Raw genomic sequence first — 20,187 nt, 5'->3', positions numbered from 1 at the left:
CACTTTTCCTTTAATCCATAGTATTTGCCAACCTATGTTATAGTATATAAAATACTATTTATTATGCCTTTAAAGTCTTCTACTACTAGAGTATAAGTCTCGTGGAAGAGAGTGCTATTCTCTATTTTGTTCATTAATCTACCATCAGCACCTAGAACACTGCTTACCTTATAATAGATGCCCCTTGCACTGTTTTTAAGTGCATGAATGCTTTATATGTGTACCACATGCTCAAATCATGCTTGTACATGTAAATCATTATTTTTTAATTAGAGAATTAAGTACTGAAACTAATTATGTGGAACACCTAGGTGGCTCAGTCGGGTAAACGTCTGCCTTTGGCTCAGGTCATGATCCCAGGTCCTGGGATTGAGCCCCATGTCAAGCTCCTTGCTTAGTGAGGAGTCTGTTTCTTCCTCTCCCTGTGCCCTTCCTCCCCGACCTGTGTGTGCACGCTCACGCGCTCTCTCTCCCTCTTTCAAATAAATAAAATCTTAAAAAAATAAAATAAAACTAATTATGTAATGTGACTTCCTTCTTTAAGCCTGTCAATACATACTCAGGAAAGATTTGTATGATTCTCTTCCAAAAATTCTGGGGATCCTAATTCTGGTTCTGTACAATTTTTGTTCTTCCTGAGCAGGCATTGAGCATTGAGGATCAAAGCAAACTTCCTTCTTTAAATTGTGGTACATTCTTTTTTTTTTTTTCCACACCAGTGTCTTCCTGGGACGGGGTCCTTATAATAAAGTTAGGGAAGTGTTTCCTTTCTTTTGGCAATCAGGAGAGTACTTTTTAAGTGTAGTGGGACAATTTGCATTAACCGAGGTATCTGAGATGTTAATTTTGTTTTGCTTTGATTGTTGTCAAAGAAACAAAACAAATGGGATCTATTTATGTTTTCTTCTCTTTTTCTCCTTCTTCCAATTTTTAAGAAGGAAGCCTGGCCCTCTGCCCCTCCTTTTTCCAGGTGCTGTCTCAGAAAGCAAGACCTTCTGGTAAACAAACTTTGCCCTGTATGTTGTGAAAGACTAAGCTTATTGTGAAGCTTATACCAGGTGTTGCAGGAGTGGGAGGAGAGGGTTCCCATTGGGTTGAGGAAAGATGGGGGAGGGGAGAAGTGCAGATTGTCTAGGGTTATCTTGGATCTAACTTGGAGTTGGATGGGAAGCTATCTATCAGAGGGTTTTGAGCATAAGAGTGACATATTGTGACTTTCATTTTTTTTTAAAAAATGTTTTATTGTTATGTTAATCCCCATACATTACATCATTAGTTTTATTTTTATTTTTTTATTTTTATTTTTTTTTAAAGATTTTATTTATTTATTTGACAGAGAGAGACACAGCGAGAGAGGGAACACAAGCAGGGGGAGTGGGAGAGGGAGAAGCAGGCTCCCTGCAGAGCAGGGAGCCCGATGCGGGACTCGAACCCAGGACCCTGGGATCATGACCTGAGCTGAAGGCAGTTGCTTAACCAACTGAGCCACCCAGGCACCCAACATCATTAGTTTTAGATATAGTGTTCCATGATTCATTGTTTGTGCATAACACCCAGTGCTCCATGCAGAACGTGCCCTCCTTAATACCCATCACCAGGCTAACCCATCCTCCGACCCCCCTCCCCTCTAGAACCCTCAGTTTGTTTCTCAGAGTCCATCGTCTCTCATGGTTCGTCTACCCCTCCGATTCCCCCCCTTCATTCTTCCCCTCCCGCTATCTTTTTTTTTTTTCCTTAACATATATTGCATTATTTGTTTCAGAGGTACAGATCTGAGATTCAACAGTCTTGCACAATTCACAGCGCTTACCAGAGCACATAACCTCCCCAATGTCTATCACCCAGCCACCCCATCCCTCCCACCCCCCCCACTCCAGCAACTCTCAGTTTGTTTCCTGAGATTAAGAATTCCTCATATCAGTGAGATCATATGATACATGTCTTTCTCTGTTTGACTTATTTCACTCAGCATAATACCCTCCAGTTCCATCCACATTGTTGCAAATGGCAAGATCTCATTCCTTTTGATGGCTGCATAATATTCCATTGTATATATATACCACATCTTCTTTATCCATTCATCTGTCGATGGACATCTTGGCTCTTTCCACAATTTGGCTATTGTGGACATTGCTGCTATAACCATCGGGGTGCACGTACCCTTTCAGATCCCTACATTTGTATCTTTGGGGTGAATACTTTGCTGCTTTACTGAGAATAATCTGAAGGAGACAAAGGATATAGCAGAAGAGGGGTCAGGAACTACTTAGCAGTGTTGGCAAGAGATAGTAACTCAAACCAAAGTAGGGGTGTGAGGTTGGCAAGAAGTGGTCAACTTTTGGGAGAGCAGGCATTTGCATGCTACTTTTTAACAAGAATTGGGGATGGGAGTGTCTTGACCCATTGAAACCCTCTCTAGCCTGTGCCCCTCAACATGTGTTCCTGGGGCTGATGTGATTTGAGTGTAGTCAGCAGATGTGAACACAGCAAAGCTAGTTGGCCCACACAGGCATTGAATTCATGACCCTGATCTCATTAGCTTCCGCCCTAATCAATCTAGCTAAATATGGGCCAAGGAACTACAGAAATCCATGCCCCACCTTTCACTGAGTCCTACACAGTCTAAGCACTGTCTGTCAACCTCACATAAAATCCTTGAAGTTTTTTTGCCTTTGTTGTTGGAACAGTAGTAAATGCCTATAAAATGGATTTAGGAAATAAAGCAAAGTTTACACAGAGGTCTGCCAGTAAAACAGGAAAACCTGTCCATCCTGCACACATGTAGCCATTCTGAAAAAGTCAATATTTTTATAGGTCCATTTTGATAGTATTTTTATTGAAAATAATTTAAGAATTTCTGAATTTGCTCACTTTTCCACAAAGGATCAATTCGCCTTCTGGGCACACAATTGTATGTTCTCACAGACTTACAAGAGGTAAAGAAACACCCTATATTCCAGCTCAAAGGGTAATAAGGGATAGAGATAACCCCCTCTTGAATCATAATTTGTAAACCCTCCTTCACCCAAGGCACAATGTTCCTTCACAGGAGAATAGTCATGTGGGAAACATGCCAATTATAAGGCAATTGGTTTGTTTTTCTAGCAGATTCGCTTTATTAGGAGTCCCCTAATGTGTTACACGTTCTCTTACAAAGTGTGACAATTTATGGTGCATTCTGGGGATTTCAGAAAAGGGAAAGATCTTGCAAATTATTATCTGTGACAGAATTATAATTTTACAAATGATTAATCTCAATCATCCGTCTCTTTTTCCTCTTGGGTTAAGCAGGAAAATTATATCCTGTAAAATTAGCTGTCAAAATGTGAGCCTGTGGTTTTTGGAGTATTCGTACATCAGGAAAATGAAAAGAAGATCTTTATTAATGAGCTGGATTAAATAAATAAAAAGGTTATTGTAGGAGACATGCTGCTCTGTTGCTACAATATGTCTCATGATTTCCCAGTAGTCAGATAATATTTACCAAATTGAATCAAGATTTGATATGACTATTACTTGTTTCCAGAGATATCCTATCATCTAAGTATGATATTTTTAACTTATGCCTTCCTTTTGGACTGGGTATAAATGATAATGCATGTTATTGTCCTTTATTATTCAATTACAATGATTGTAGGTAAATATTTTGATGACAGAAGCGTACAGGAAGTATCTCAGAGTGGGAAACATTTTCTATACATCACCAGAGTAGTGCTGCTGAAGTCAGAGAGCAGCAGTTTAAGGAAGAAGATTTAGAAAAAATTAAAAATCGAGGACCATATGAGCAAACCGAGAAATCTTGAAATCAGCTATTTCACTAGATACCACTTTGCAACTTGAACAAAATGAACATTAGGTTGCCATCATTCTTGCCACGTTAGGTTGCCATCATTCTTGCGATGTATATCACCTATTACTTTGACATGTAATTATGTATGCATATGTGTTATCCTCTCCCAAGCTAGGCTGCAAGTTTGATTACTGGAATATAGTAGACACTCAATGAATTAAAAAGGAAAGGAAGAAAACAGAAGGGAATACTGAATAGAAATAGAAATAACAATGGTGCATAAGTTGGGGCTCTATTGACACCTACTCATGTGAGGAACACCAAAACAATTCACATCATGATACATCTTTTAAGTTGGAAGAAAGAGTCAGGGACTGTAAGTTTTCCAAGCACACAAAATTAAAAAAAAAAAAAAAAGCTTTCGTAAAGGTTAATGATGCTCAAGGCTATCTTCAAACACGAAGATGTAGTTACTGTGGTCTTCTCGCCTCCAGCTGGACGTAGGCATTACCCATGATGTCATAAAAAAGTGGGTATCTGGTAAAGGGCTAGTATCCAAAATCTATAAAGAACTTATCAAACTCAACATCCAAAGAACAAGTGATCCAATCAAGAAATGGGTAGAAGACATGAACAAACATTTATCCAGAGAAGACATACAAATGATCAACAGACACATGAAAAAATGCTCAACATCACTCAGCATCAGGGCAATACAAATCAAAACCATGATGAGATATTACCTCACGCTGGTCAGAAGGGCTAAAACTAACAAGTCAGGAAATAACAGATATTGGCGAGGATGTGGAGAAAGGGGAACCCTCTTATACTGTTGGTGGGAATGCAAGCTGGTGCAGCCACTCTGGAAAGCAGTATGGAGGTTCCTCAAAAAGTTGAAAATAGGGGTGTCTCCATGGCTCAGTGGTTAAGCATCTGCCTTAGGCCCAGGTCATGATCCAAGGGTCCTAAGATCGAGCCCTGCATCAGGTTCCCTGCTCAGCAGGAAGTCTGCTTTTTCCCTCTCTTTCTCTGCCCTTCCCTCACTTGTGCTCTCTCATTCTCTCAAATAAATAAATAAAATCTTAAAAAGTAAAGTTGAAAATAGAGCTACCCTATGACCCAGCAATTGCACTACTGGGTATTTACACCAAAGATACAAATGTAGTGACCCAAAAGGGCACCTGCACCCCAATGTTCACAGCAGCAATGTCCACAATAGCTGAACTATGGAAAGAGTCCAGATGTCCATTGACAGATGAATGGATAAAGAAGATGTGGTATATATATATATATATATATATATATATATATATACACACACACACACACACAATGGAATATTACTCAACCATCAAAAAAGTGAAATCTTGATATTTTCAATGATGTGGATGAAACTAGAGGATATTATACTAAGTGAAGTAAGTCAGTCAGAGAAAGACAATTATCATACAATCTCACTCATATGTAGAATTTAAGAAACAAAATAGAGGATCATAGGGGAAGGGAAGGAAAATAAAACAAGACAAAATCAGAGAGGGAGACAAACCATAAGAGACTCATAATTATAGGAAACAAACCGAGGGTGGCTGGAGGGGGGTGGGGGAATGGGGTAACTGGGTGCTGGACATCAAGGGTGATGTAATGAGCACTGGGTATCATATAAGATTGATGAATCACTGAACTCTACCTCTGATACATTGTATGTTAATTAATTGAATCCATACTTAAAAATTAAATAAATAAATAAATAAATAAATAAATAAGTGGGTAGCTGGACTTCACTTTTGATCTGCCCATTTTAAACTCATCAGAATTTCCAGACCTCAGTGTATTTTATTTTATTTTATTTTTTTTAAAAGATTTTATTTATTTATCTGACAGAGAGATACACAGCAAAAGAGGGAACATAAGCAGGGGGAGCGGGAGAGGGAGAAGCAGGCCTCCCGCTGAGCAGGGAGCCTGATGCGGGGCTCGATCCCAGGACCCTGGGATCATGACCCGAGCCGAAGGCAGACGCTTAACAACTGGGCCATCCAGGTGCCCCTGGACCTCAGTGTATTTTAAAGTCTATTTTAAGGTTGCCAGAGCTGAGGACCCCTGGTAAGGATGGTCGCAGCCATTGTTTCTGGAGAGGTACAGGAAGCCTCTTGACTGGTTCCCTTTGCTCTTTATCGCTTGTGTTTTAGTCAGGATCTGCAGTATGAGGAACAGAAGGTCTCACACAAGTTACCTTCATAAAAAAAGAGAGTTGGTAATAAAGACACACATATGCTGGAACTGGAAAACTCACAAGCTGAGCCAACCTTATATCTCCAAGTTCCTTCATTATCCTGAGCCACGTTTTCCATCTCCCTCACCAGATTGCTCTCAAAAAATCCCGCATCTCGTGGTATGTCTGCTTTTCTTTCCATTTTCTATAGAAATGCTTCCTCATTCTTGATGTACTCAATTTTTTGTCTATAAAAGAGCCTCTACTTCCTCTTAATTTCTGCTCTTCCTGACCTCAATTTCTACCTGATCGGGGAGAACTGCCCAGACTCTTGCTGTAATGACCTATCATTCTCAGCTCCTGCTGCTGTAGCTTCGCTCCTGAGAGAGAATTTGACTGGCTCCACTCATCTTTTCACAAAGGCTACATCTTAGTTTGCTGGCTGAACCCCTTAGGGTCAGGTGCCCCTGTTAATGCAGTCATCTGGGACTGGAGGTTGGCAATCACATTGGCCAGAGAACGTGTGCCTCAGAGCAGTCTCTTAGTGAGGCTGTGCATAGGGCAGACATCTGGTATCTTGGAGAGCACATCTCAACATCTGCTGTGTCTTTGAGTTATTTGTATTATTTACACACATGTCTCATCTTCTAATTTTTGATGTCCTGAGGAGCTGATGCATTGTAATGTGACCAGAAGTACGTAGCAACATACTTGGGATACTTTGTCCAATGCTTGCTTGCTGCATTGATATGTATAATTATATTCCTCTCCCTCCTTCTATCCTTCCTTTTCCCCCTTCCCTCTCTCCCTTCATCCCTCCCTCCCTCCATTCCTTCCTCCTTTCATTTCTTGCACAACATATAAAGATCTACTATGTCGGAGACTATGGTAGACACCATAATATCAAAATAAAAAAGACATATTTTGTACCATCAAGAAGATCCCATGCTAATGGGGAAAAGATATCCAGAGTAAGATGTTATGTTAAAAACAGCATGTGTTTGCTCTCCTGAGATTTTTATTTCTCCTATTTCATACAGCTTACTAATTCCTTATTACTTCATTGCTTTGGGGATTTTTCCAGGGCAGAACACAGAAGAAGCAGAAGTCAGTGTTTTTCCTTGCCTTTTGTAAATGTCTAAACTCATAGAAGGGATGTTGTATATATCCCAGAGGGGGAATTAAGAGAGGGGGTTCCTCTGAGAAAACAAGAGAAAAGAGGAAGAGAGTCTCCTCCAGCTGGGAAGAAGTGTGTGCATGGGGGTAGAGGCTCCAAGGAGGGGTAGAGCTTGTCCCTTCTCTGGCAGCCTGCCAGGGAGATGGTGATCCCAGAGTGAATGGTTCGATGCTGCAGTCATGGGAGGCTCCCAGCTTCCCCACAGCATGGGAATAACAGAGCTCTTTTCCCTGCAGCAGTCTGTTGGCCTGAGACATGGACAGGGCAAGACTAACCAGTGCCCAGAGCACCTCTTTTACATCTCCTGAGGGATGTCAGACAGTGGGACCTCTGCACAATAATGGACAAGGAGGATTTTCCACTGAGGAGTGAGATAGAACTTTACATGGGCTAGGTGAGAGGGGCTCAGGTAAATTTAAAAGAAAGAAGAAAAACCTGTTTCTCATAAAATTAAGTTTGTGAAACCCATTATATATGCAAACATATGGCTATGATACAGTAAACTAATTTCTAATGGCAATAATTATGACATACTCTAGGACCATAGAAGGAGGGGTGATAGAACCTAATTTAGGGAAATTTTTGTTTCTCTCTTTTTTTTTTTTTTTTAAGATTTATCCGTTTATTTTAGAGAGAGAGAGAGAGTGCCCGCACACAAGAGAGGGGGCAGAGGGAGAGGGAGGGAGAGAGAATCCTCAAGCAGACTCCCAGCTGAGCATGGAGCCCGATGCAGGGCTCGATCCCATGATCCGTGCGATCAGTACGTAAGCCGAAACCAAGAGTCAGACACTCAACCGACTGAGCCACTCAGGTGCCTCAAGGGAAATTTTTGTTTCTAATGGACATTCGCATGAACTTACGCTGTGTAACTCTAAATTTAGGGATAAAACTAAAACCACAGACAAGAAAAAATAAACTACAGGCCTACATATCATGAGGTGACACCATAATGCCTCATCATTATCAAATCATGTCAGCCAGAAGTCAGCTGCCCTTTGTCGGCCAGCTAAGTTTTCACCCAGAAGGCAGTGCTCAGTTCCTCACTATTCCCCCAAGTATTTTGTTGTTCTGCTAACTTATTTAACCTCTTGAAATCTCACTTAGCTTCCTCTTTTGAAAAATGAGGGACCTGTTCAGAGAAATTTGGGGGCAGATTGAATCTGTGTATAGAAAATTACTGGGGCACCTGGGTGGCTCTTTCGGTTAAGTGTCCAGTTTTTGGTTTTGGCTCAGGTCATGATCTCGCTGTCCGTGGGATCGAACCTGCGTTTGGGCTCTGTGCTCAGTGCGGAGTCTGCTTCAGATTCTCTCTCCCTCTCCCTCACTCTCTCTCCCTCTCTTTCAAATAAATAAGTAAAATCTTTTAAAAAAAAAGATTACTTATAAAGCACTTTATAAATAGTTTTATCAATATAAACAATTTTAAGTTTATCAGCATTCCCTCCAACAAAGTATCTCAGTTCTGTTTTAAAATGTCAAATCAGAAAGATTATCTTATTGCACCAAAAAGCATTCTTTGCTTCAGTGTTATCTCATTCACACATGTTTATCAATAAATATAGGGAGCCAGTTTCTGTGTTAGATATTTTGTATACAATGATGAATACTAGACAAGATTCTTGACCCAAAGAGATTATGGTCTAATAATCTAACAAAATTGTGAGAAATGCCACCAAGGTTAAAAAGAGAGTGCTTTAAGAAAGAATCAGAATGGTGACCTATTTAAAAGTGAGCCCAGGAAACACTTTATGAGAAAGGAGGGAAAAGTGAAGGTTGAGTTGTGTTATGAATGATGAATAGGGACCAGGTAATGAGAGAGAGAAGAGAGCACTACCCAAGTAGAGCCATAGTATGGGTAAAATTGAGGCAAGAATGTTTTTGATGCCCTAAAATAACACAGAAATAGTGTACACATTGTTCTTAAGTGCCTCTCTTGTTGAGTCATTTTTATAAGCATTAACATTTTAAGAATCTTCCCGGTGGTATTGAAAACATGGTTGCAGTAGAGGGAATATAGTCAATGATATTGTAATACTATTGCTTGGTCCCTGTACTTATTATGGTGAGCACTGAGTAATGTATGGAACTGTCCAATCACTATGTGATACACCCGAAACTAATATAACATTGCAGGTCAATTATACTTCAATAATAAATAAATAAAATCATGGCTGCATTAAGACTTTCGAAAATAGCAAGGGACAAGTGAGATAAAGAGGGGAGGTACGTATTCTATGCAGATTAATTCTCAAATTTTGTGTATCCAGTACATATGAAACTTAATGTTACATTATGGTTTGCATTATGGAAATTAGGCTGATTTTGGTAACTGGCTTTCATCTCCCCCTGGTAGTATTTAATGTAATTTTTACAGTCAATAAACATCCAACTGTCTACATGTCTTCCCTTTTCTTGCTCATAAAAATCAAAGCATCGATATTGTTTACAAGATTTGCTTTCCACATTTGATTACCTCCTTATATTTAATGGTTCACATGTAGAACTGTAAGGTATAGTTTAGTGTCTTCATTGTCCCAAAGACCAAAATTTCATTGATTCTCACTACATTACAATGAGTGAAAGTAAAATCAAAATTTACATTATGTTCTGTCTGTGTTCATATTTCTGATCCATTTAGACATGTCATCTCCAAAGCAGTATAGTCTAAAACACAAACTTGTAATCAGTTGACACAAAACCTCTTCCCAAAGTGATTAGATGCAGTCAAGCAGAATCAGCTCTCCACTGCATAAAACACCACACTTTTTACTACCTTCATTAACGTATCTAACCATCACCATGAAATGCCGCTCCGCCACTGATCTCTACCTGTTTGTGCCGCCTTCTGGCATGCCCTGACTAGGAGTTTCTTTTATAGAATTTTGCTCAAAATTTCTTTCCATTCACCTTCAATTACTGGAATTATTGAAACCATGCTACAAAAGACACCCTTAGAGTTTGTTGTAAGTGTTGTGCGAGCTAACACTATTTTCCTGATGGCCAAATTGAAGCAATTTGACCAAAATAACATAACCCATACTGATACGAATAAATCATTGAATAAAGAAATACATAAGGGGGGGAAGGGACAAATCTTTCTTAGAAAAGATTTTCAAAGATAATTTCAAAAAACGAAATAGAACATAAGCCTCAGGAGGTGGGGAGTTTAATCCTCCTCCCCTGAAGTTTGGACTGGACTTTGGAACTGGCTTCCTAGTGCTGAAAGGACAAAATAGTAACATTATGGTGGAGAAACCAAAAGACACTACCTTAAGGAAGCCATCTGTGTCAACGTCACCAGCTATGAATCATACTGATATCACGTACCTCCCATTAGGACATGATGCCAAGGGCACTTCACCACTGTGGTCTTCGTCCCAAAGCCTATGACCCTGTTCTAATCCTGAGAAAACCCTTGAGATAAAGCCAAAGTTAGGGACAGTCTACAAAATGAACGGTCTTCCAAAGACCAGTATCATTCAAACTGTCAAAGTCATGAAAAAGAAGGAAACACTGAGAAACTCGCAGACCAGAAGAGACTAAAGAGACATGACAACTGAATGTGAGGTGGGACCCTGGACAGAGTCCGGGAACAGAAAGAAGGGCATTCATGGTAAAACTGGGAAAATCTAAATAAAATCTGGAGCTTAGTTAATAGCAATGTATCGGTTTTGCTTTCTTAGTTTTGACAACCGTGCTACCATGATGTCAGGAAACTGGGTAAAATATGTATGGAAACACAGAATAGCCTGGCAATTTTTTGGTAAATCTCAAATTATTCCAAAACCAAAAGCTTTTTATTTTTTTTAAATTTTTTTAAGAGATTTTATTTATTTATTTGACAGAGACACAGTGAAAGAGGAAACACAAGCAGGGGGAGTGGGAGAGGGAGAGGGAGAAGCAGGCTTCCCGCTGAGCAGAAAGCCTGATGGATGCAGGGCTCGATCCCAGGACCCTGGGATCATGACCTGAGCCGAAGGCAGACGCATAACCAACTGAGCCACCCAGGCACCCCAACCAAAAGGTTTTTAAAAGCAAATGAAAAAGTTAATGTTCTTTTACTTCTGACAATCAGATTCTTTATTAATGAAAGATTTTACAAGATATTAACAATAGCCAGCATGCCTTGACTACTTACATTGTGTCAGACTGTGCTGAGTCTTTATATAATCCTGCCTAATGCCTACAATGTACCTATGAAGTAAATACTATGATTATCCCTACTTTACAGATGAGACGGTACCCCAGGTCCCACAGCCAATAAAGGCCACAGAGCTTTTCACAGCCCTTAGAATCACCAGAGAAAGAGACGAAATGATCTTCAGCAGTTCTCTAGTATTAGATATTGAGGCGCCATAGTATTTAATTCACTGAGAATTGGCAGGCTTTTGTTAGGATACTCAGTGGTCAAGAACAATCTATTTCCTAAATTAATTTACTGCATGTGAGTGTGTGTGTGCATTATGCACATGCTGTAAGAATAAGAATGGATCGTGCCTGTGAGTCTCCACCATCAGTCACTTGATTTCTAAGGGCAGGAACACTGGCTACTGTGTATTATCTCCAGTGAGTAATTCTCCCCTGGTCCCCAGTCCTGGGCTGTTCCCTGCACAGAGGGGGCTCATTGTGCACTGGTGCCGGACTGTATGAATGGGTTGCTCCACCAAGGTTGGTCCAAATCAATCATTCCTGATGTTGAAAATTTACATTTGAAAAAGGCTGTTCCCGAGGACCGTGGACACAACTATCAAAAGAGGGAAAACCAGTGAAATGTCTGATTGTGTGATGGGGGTTGTGGTGGGGGGGGGGGTTGTTTGTTACATGAATCTAAATTGTCAATTTATGCATTTTCATCCTGAACGGATTCAATTAATTAATTATGTTCTCTTTGTATAAGAACCTCTAGAGAGGAAACAAAATAAAATTGGAAGCACAGGGAAGAGAAAGAGAGAGAGAACAAGGATAAAATAGATAAAACCATATTCACACCTAATATGCTCCGGCCCCAGGATCCCCCCCAGCTCACCCCCTCTGTAAGCAGCTTCCACAGCCTCTGAGTGTGCCCCATGAGTGTTTTGCTGGATTCAATATAAGAATAACAAGACTCTTCAAATATGACCCTGCTGTTTGCCTCCCAGCCTGTAGTAGCTGTTTACATAACATGTGGATAAATAGAAAACTCATCTGCTTATTTCCAGGAACCATATTAGAAAAAAAAAAAAAAGTTAATGAAGGACACTGCAAAGGAGTATGGTGTGTTTAATAAAACACTTTCCCCAGGAATTGAAAGAAGCCTCTGCATGTGGCATGCAGCAGCTTATCACTAATTCAGAATCTCCCTTCTGCCTCAGACTTTTGTCTTTCTTCTTCCTGGTAGCCACACTTTCAAGCATGATGGCTTGCTTTGTAGTCGCTGTGCTCTGGAAGGGAGCTCAGAGGAAACGGAGCGAGAGAGTTCATTAGGGATATTTCATAGTCACTCAGATCCCAGAGTCTCTGTCTCATCTTCGCAGATCACACTGTTCATGGAGAGACTTTCTTTATTTTGTTACTTATCCTTGTACTGCCAGAAGTCTACAAAGACCTGGGCTCCTGCATGTTTCCACTCACATCAGGGGAATGTGAACACAATTCAAAGCCTGCCCTGGCCTGGTGTGCATTCACTGATTGCAAATCAGCTTATTGTATTGTAAAAATTCTACATTTTCTTGAAAATGCAGCATTTGAAGATGAAAATCTTATTCCAACAGAAGCATATTACAAAAAGAAAAAAATAATAAAAAAAAAAGATGAGAGACAAAGCAGGAAGGGGAAAAGGAACAAAGAAAACAAAGATAAATGGATGCAGAGAATGATCAGGTAGGATTATGGTGTTTTGAAACCCAGACAGCTGACCTATGAAAGTCAAGTTTTGTGGAAGGTTTTAATTTACTTTTGCATAGTTATTTCTTTTCAGAAACCTCTCCTAAAAGCCAATCAGCATTGCTAATGTATTGGTCTCTTTCCAGCCCTGAGAAGTCAAACTGAGCCAATATTATTAGCTTTGCAAAATCCAAAGAGTCAAGACCGTTCTCCCCCAAATGGGCCCTTTTCTCTCTCAGCTTTCTGGATGTGGATCCTTGATTACAGCACATTCTCCTAATTATAAGGACTACTTTGAACACATTGCTTTATTCCTAGAAAGCCAGTGGCCATTAATGATATTGCTGAAATCCATGGTTCCAGGTGGCTATTTCCAATTTTAACATGAGCTGTCTGTTCAAAGGGAACATGCTTAATATTATTTAATAGAAGCTATACATTTTTATGGATCCATAAAAGAATTCATCTCATTTCCTGCTGATGAATTGAAACTTCTGAAGCTCCAAAGAACGTCTGGTATGAAAAATGGGCAGAATCCTCCTACTCAGAAATCTCTGTGTTCTCCTCTCTGCCCAGATGCAGTATTTATTCCATGAATCTCTATTAAATCTAATTCTTACTAGGCCCAAGCTGATCTTTAGGTCAGGGCGGGTAGCCTCATGATGTAGAAAGCTAGCTACATACACTTTCCTTCATGAAAAAAAGAAAGACACTTTTGGGGTGCCTGGGTGGCTCAGTGGGTTAAGCGTCTGTCTTCAGCTCAGGTCATGATCCCAAGGTCCTGGGTTTGAGTTCCGCATCGGGCTCCCTGCTCAGTGAGGTGTCTGCCTCTCCTTATCCCTCTGCCCCTCCCCCTGCCCCCACTTTTGCTCGCCTTCTCTCTCTCTCTCTCACTCACTCTCTCTCTCAAGTAAAGAAAGAAAATCTTAAAAAAAAAAAAATACTTTCTAAATTTGAGCAATCCTCTTAGGCTTCTGTTTCTTTGAGTGGCTGGCCACTGTGCATTCATGTCTTTAGTTGGTTCAAAAATGCATGTGCGGAGATGACCTCGCACCCAGAAGTGGAAACATGTATGACTCTTCTCAGTATTTTAAAATCCCAAGAGCATTTATTCAAAGCAGCAGCACTGGGTTTCACTAAGGTTGAGAGATTTTCCTTTTTCCCAGGCCACTGAAGCCATAGGCAAGAATTTTTATATTGGGCCAGACTTGCCTGGATCGCATCAAATGGACAGGCCCTCCCCGGGGCTTGCTGTGTGGCCCTGCTGGTGCCCGCCGTGTGTGAGGGGCTGGGGTAGCTGCTGTGGAAATGAACGTGGCACCGCCCTTGGCCTCAAATCATTTAGACTCTAAATGGGAAGACACGCCATATGGGCATATAAGATAAAACAGTAACTTAAGAGCTAAGTGACAGTAAATGAAAATAGAATATGTGTCACAAAACACCGTGGGAGGGGGGTTCATTACCAAATGCTTGCGTAAATAATGAGTGTGATGAGTTTGGGTGACTAGCATGAGCTCAAATTAAAGATTGCCCCTTGGAGACGGTGAGAGCAGTCCGCACTCTAGAAGCGACGTAACTATTTCCTAGAGGAGCAAACCATGCCCTGGCCACTTGGGCACGCCAGTGGAACACATCGGTCATACACTTCCGCTGTAATATGCTGATCCATTTTCATTGCAACGCTGCTGTTTGTTCTGTAATTTTTTTTCTTTTTACTCACTTGTACTTTGAAAGCCTGATCTTAGACTCTGAGCTTTAATATTCTGCATTTCCAATTCCGTTCGTTTTCTCTGCAGCCAAATGTGCTTACATTCTTGTTCACCCAGTATTAATAAAAAGGATGTTTGCACAGCAGGGAAGCGTATTCTCATTTATCTCTGACCAGAGTTGTGAAGAATGGAATGGCCTGATGGCCATTATCTTAACCCTATGTGACTGCAAACATTTTGAAGTGGTAGAGGAGACAATTGGAACACAAAACCCACATTAAAGTTTGCTTCTCTCAGCTGTAAACTGCAGATTAAATCCCCAGTCACATTTCTTACCCAGGCCTTCTTCCCTTTTTTTGGTAACAAATATAAGATTATTTTGTATTCAACAAAACAGAGTCACCTAACTTGAAAGACTGAAAAACTCACGAGTTCAGAGTTCTCAGTGGGAGTTATTTGGTATATCATTCTTTGAAATTCCTCCCACCTTATTAAAGAGAAACATTAAAGGTCATGACAGTGTTCTTCTCTTGTGATGTCCTAGCCATCCTGTGGAAGGAAGTCAAAGCCATGGAAAGCGCTTTCTATTATTTCAAGAGTGACAGGATTTTCATATTCAAATAGCTGCAAACAAGATTTAAACATAAATGAAAGGGAAAGGATGGATGTATTGGTCTACCTTCAAAGGGAAATAAGCAATGGTAAGACTTTACTCTGATATGAAACTCTATGACAGTAGTATAAAAAGAAACACACACACACTCCGCTGAAGACTAGTGAATATTTCTCAGCAAACAATCATCAACCAAGCATAATCACACAGAATTTTTAAGTACATGCTCTCTGATGACCAGTTCCTCACTTATGGAAGAGCTTTCCAGTATTTTTGAATAGACACGTGAGTTTGGTTAAAAGTGGCAAGGACCAGATTCTCTCTGTATCATTCCTCCTAAATTAATGGGTCGAGCACAGATTAATCTAACAACACATTTCTTGGCTATCTACCATGTATCTAACACAGAAGAAAAAAAAGAAATAGTTAGAGACAACCCCTGTTCACTGTTGGAGATCCTGGAGGTCCAGGAAAGCAATTTCTAAAATGTCTGCACTGAACCTTGATATAAAATGCTGCATGGGGTGCCTGGGTAGTTAAGCATCTGCCTTTGGTTCAGGTCATGATCCCAGGGTCCTGGGATGGAGCCCCGCATCGGGCTCCCCGCTCAGCGGGGAGCCTGCTTCTCCCTCTGACCCTCCCCCCTCTCATGCTCTCTCTCTGTAATAAATAAATAAAATCTTAAAAAAATAAGATAAATAAAAAATAAAAAATGCTGCATGAAGGAGAGGCTGAAGTAGTGTGAACTGGGAGGCTCTTTGGAAAGGCAGCCGTGGAGTGGGAAAGGTCAGAAAGTGGCAACATTAGAAGGGATGTTTTCATTGAGGAAATATAGCTTGAGCACAGCTTTCAAGGGTGGTCCAATGAAGGGTGGTACCAGAGAGGTACGATCCAGAACTGGAGTCGGAGTGCCAGAGCAGCCGTCTCTCTGGATCATGTCCAACTAGGATCGCTGCTGAAAAACTGATTTCCCACCAAATTCCTCCTTAGCTGTTGGAGGGGTTACCATTATGCTACAGGGGAGTCATGGGGTCTCCTGGTCTCACAGATCCCACAAGGGATCTGACCTACCTGCCCTTCATTCAGGGGACCCTAGGGTTGACGGATGTCACTCTTGCAGAAGGGCTGCATTTCCCCCCCGTCCCCTAAAGTTTAATGCCGTTTCAGCCACCCCACAGTTCTCTGCACCAAAGACCATTCTGGAGAGAAGTATTGTAATGCAAGTAGGTATAAACCTTTGAACTACTGACTCAGGGCAAGGGGTCAAAGTCTATCAGAGAGAAGTGTCTCACAAAACACAAGGGGCAAGAGAAACAAAGTGCCAGAAGTAATCATGACTGAAGTGGATTTGGGGATTCCAGAATTTAGTTTCCCTACCCAGTCCCCCATAGACATTCCCATCACTCCCCTGTGTTTTATGGAAAACTACTAACCCAGGCTTGATGTCCAGTATGTTGTATTTATCCTTGTTGCTCTGAGTAATTGAAGCTCGTGATCCAGACAGGTTGAAGGTCCGTCGTCTATGCAGTTACTCATATGCAGTAGTCACTGCACTAGCCCCAGCCTCCAACGGCCATATGCCAGCATTCCTGGGATGTGAGATGTTTGAAAACATTTGCTGAAAGAATGAGAGAATGCTGAGCACTTTCCACGCATAGATATCGGGGGGGAAATAACAGAACAAAAACATATGGAGCCTGGGTGGTTATCCCAGGCCCAAGACAAACACCTCACTCTGGTGGTTCAAAGGTTATCCTCTTATATTCCTTTTATGTATTAGGGCTTTGGAAGAGGAAACAGAGAAGCAAAAGCAGGAGATGCCGTTCCCATGAGATTTCTGGAATCTACTTGGCCACCGTTCACTTCGGCAGGCAGGCATTTGGACAATGTCTTGGAACAGAAGCTTGGCATTGAAATGTCTATGGTGATCATTTTGATGTTCATGCAGGCCTGAGGTCCCCGGCCAGCTCAGAGCTATTTCTCACACTTCCTTGTTGTTTCTCAGTCTCCCTCCCGGGACAGAGGACATTTGTTAACAATTACAAAGACAAAGACTTTGAACTGTGCCTCCCACCCTCAGTGGAAGGTGGGCTCTGAGCCCTGGAGCCCCGAAGTGTCCAGAGGAATATGAGCTTCCTCTTTTCACACAGCTTCCTGTGTGAAAAATGTGGCAGGTCCACAGATGAGACAAAGGAAACAAACAAAATTGGCCAATTTGCTGCCAGAGCCTTAGATGCTACAAAGTGAACAGCATGGCTCTCTTCCCAAAGATGAGAGGAGCAGACAGATTATTTCAGCTGCACTGAAGTTCCTCATTCCTGATAAACTCGTCCGTGTTGTTGCTTAACTGGATCTTCTGCAGAGGACATAATTGAGAAATGTGAATTTTTTTTCTGAAAATTTTCTGATTTGATTAAAAATGAAATTTCAAAAAAATTTAGTTTATTAAAAATCTTTTATTTTACTTTTCTATGATTTTATTACAATCTTACATTTATATTAAAGGTATTCATTAAATATACATTTTTGCTTATTTTGTTAAAAATAATATCTTTAGTTAATCACGTAGGCAACAGCAAAGAACAGAGATACGTCACAGTTGTTCCGCTAATACCCTGATGATTCGAGTGCTCGACCTGCAAATCAGGTCACAACAACTACTAGGCCTTGTCAAGTGTTCCCTTTTTACCTCTTTCTTGGTTCATGCGACTACTCCCTGGTTTATGAGGGAGGGCAGTAAAGGGCCTCTCTCTTTGCTGTAGGAATACCTGTGGAATTTGGTAACTACTCAGCTTTGTTTAGCTAAGGGCTCTGTCTCCCTGGTGTGCTATGCGGGGCACACAGGTTTAAAAATGGAATGAGGGAGCCGGAGGCTTGCTTCCCTCTGCACCGAAGCCTTGGGCTGGCTCCTGTCATACCCTCCACCCTGTCTGGGGAGCTCTGCCCTGTCCTGGCCTCCGAATCTGAAAGATGAGGATGTGAGCACGGCTAGCTTGCAGGAGTTCAGCTGGGCGAGGGAGCTCCACAGTGGCAACACATTGTTGCTTGGCTTACCGCTGCCAAGGACACCTGAGGAAAGAGCTTGGGCCCCGACTGTGTGCAGGTTGAACCAGCCCTGGAGAGGGGCTGACGACGCATGTCAGTGAAGGATGTGTGTTCACCCACTGCCAAGCTGGAGAAAAACCTTATTGAAAAAAAACCCAAATCATGCCTTCAGAAAAAACTTGAAGTAACCACAGTGCCTACACTACTTAAGTATGGAACATTTCAAAAACTGGTAGAATCTGAATGTCTTTTCAGGCCAACCTCATGGAGATGTTGCTCTCTGGCTGTTAAGATTTCATGATGGCAGCCCTGTCTTGATTTTCCGATCTGCTCTAGTATGAAAGAAACTGCCTATTTGCTTTGAATTCAGGTTCATAATAAATAAATGTTTAAAAAAATTGGTATGTGTCTAGGGGCGCCTGGGTGGCTCAGTTGGTTAAGCGACTGCCTTCGGCTCAGGTCATGATCCTGGAGTCCCGGGATCGAGTCCCGCATCAGGCTCTCTGCTCGGCGGGGAGTCTGCTTCTCCCTCTGACCCTCCCCCCTCTCATGTGCTTGCTCTCTCTCATTCTCTCTCTCTAAAATAAATAAATAAAATCTTTAAAAAAAAAATTGGTATGTGTCTAAACAAGAGAGAGTGCCACTGAAATGCTCATGAACCCTCAAAAAGTGCCTTCAAAGGGACCCCTTGAACTTAGGTGAACGTGTCATGAGCTGGTCAGACGTCACGAAGGGGCTCGCTTAGGAATGACCACCACACACAAATATAACTGCACTCAGCATACACATTGCTATTGCCACTGTCACGTAGGGCACAGATGTGACCGACCTTGTGCAGATTACTGCTGCCTCCGCATGTGGCCACAAAACATGGCGGTGACAACCCTTAGGAGAACAGGAACTCCTATAATGACCGCTAATTACAGACATCAAACAAGCTGAAAGGAATTCCTTCTCTCTCCTTTATTGGGATTCCTGGGGCTTAAAAGGCCCACAAAGCACTTTTTTCCCCACAGATTTAACCAATACACTAGTGATGCACATCACTTATAGTAATAAACAATGTTTATACATGTGTCAGTCAAATTACAAAATAAAATACTAACAATGCTTTAGTCGTTAGTTGGCACTTTATCATCAAAGCTACAAAATAGAGTCACCATCCTAAGGCCATGGCTTGAAGCTAGAAGGTGGCAGGGCCACCTTAGAAGTTCACCCCTGGCCTGGTGGAACCACTTCCCATGGGCCTCTACTTCTGATACAGGAAGCAGCATGCAGTCCCTCAATTATTCCCACCTGCTGAGGGGTGAGCTATGACAAAGCCAACATACCCTCCCTGGTCCATTGTGACGAATGAACCCCACCACCTCCACCACACCTGTCTCTCCTCAGAGACTCTGAGTGAGGACTCAGATCCCACTAACAGCATCCACAATCACTGTTTCTGGAATATCCAACTCTAGGGCCTTCCAGAAAAATTTTTCTTCTTCTCACTGGAATGAGAACTCTATTGAAATAATTTCTACTTCCCTTTAGACTCTCTGGATAGAGGGTGCTGACTCTCAAACATTGATCAGGATTCATGGAAAGTGAGAGCAGTGGAAACCTGGCTTACATAACAGCTGGTTGTACTTACTGAGTGAGATAAATTACCTGTAGTTGTATTTGACCCATGTGGACGGACTATCCGATGTTTTAAATGTGAATTAGGTGGCAAAGTTAAAAAAAAAAAAAAATGAGAGCATGTCCCATACAAATCAATTTGTGTTTTCTCTTGAA

The 20,187-nt window shown here is 41.4% G+C and overlaps 1 pseudogene; it reads left to right on the top strand.

The window, feature by feature from the left end:
• The first annotated feature begins 4,226 nt into the window (after positions 1 to 4,226).
• On the top strand, positions 4,227 to 18,699 carry LOC118011672 (annotated as a pseudogene).
• The last annotated feature ends 1,488 nt before the right edge of the window (positions 18,700 to 20,187 follow it).

This window comes from Mirounga leonina, unplaced genomic scaffold (assembly GCF_011800145.1).
Source record: "Mirounga leonina isolate KUSES-001 unplaced genomic scaffold, KU_Mleo_1.0 Mir_151, whole genome shotgun sequence".
Lineage (NCBI taxonomy): Eukaryota > Metazoa > Chordata > Mammalia > Carnivora > Phocidae > Mirounga > Mirounga leonina.
The sequence above is the reverse complement of the archived record's forward strand: the minus strand, read 5'-3'. Positions and strand labels throughout refer to the sequence as shown.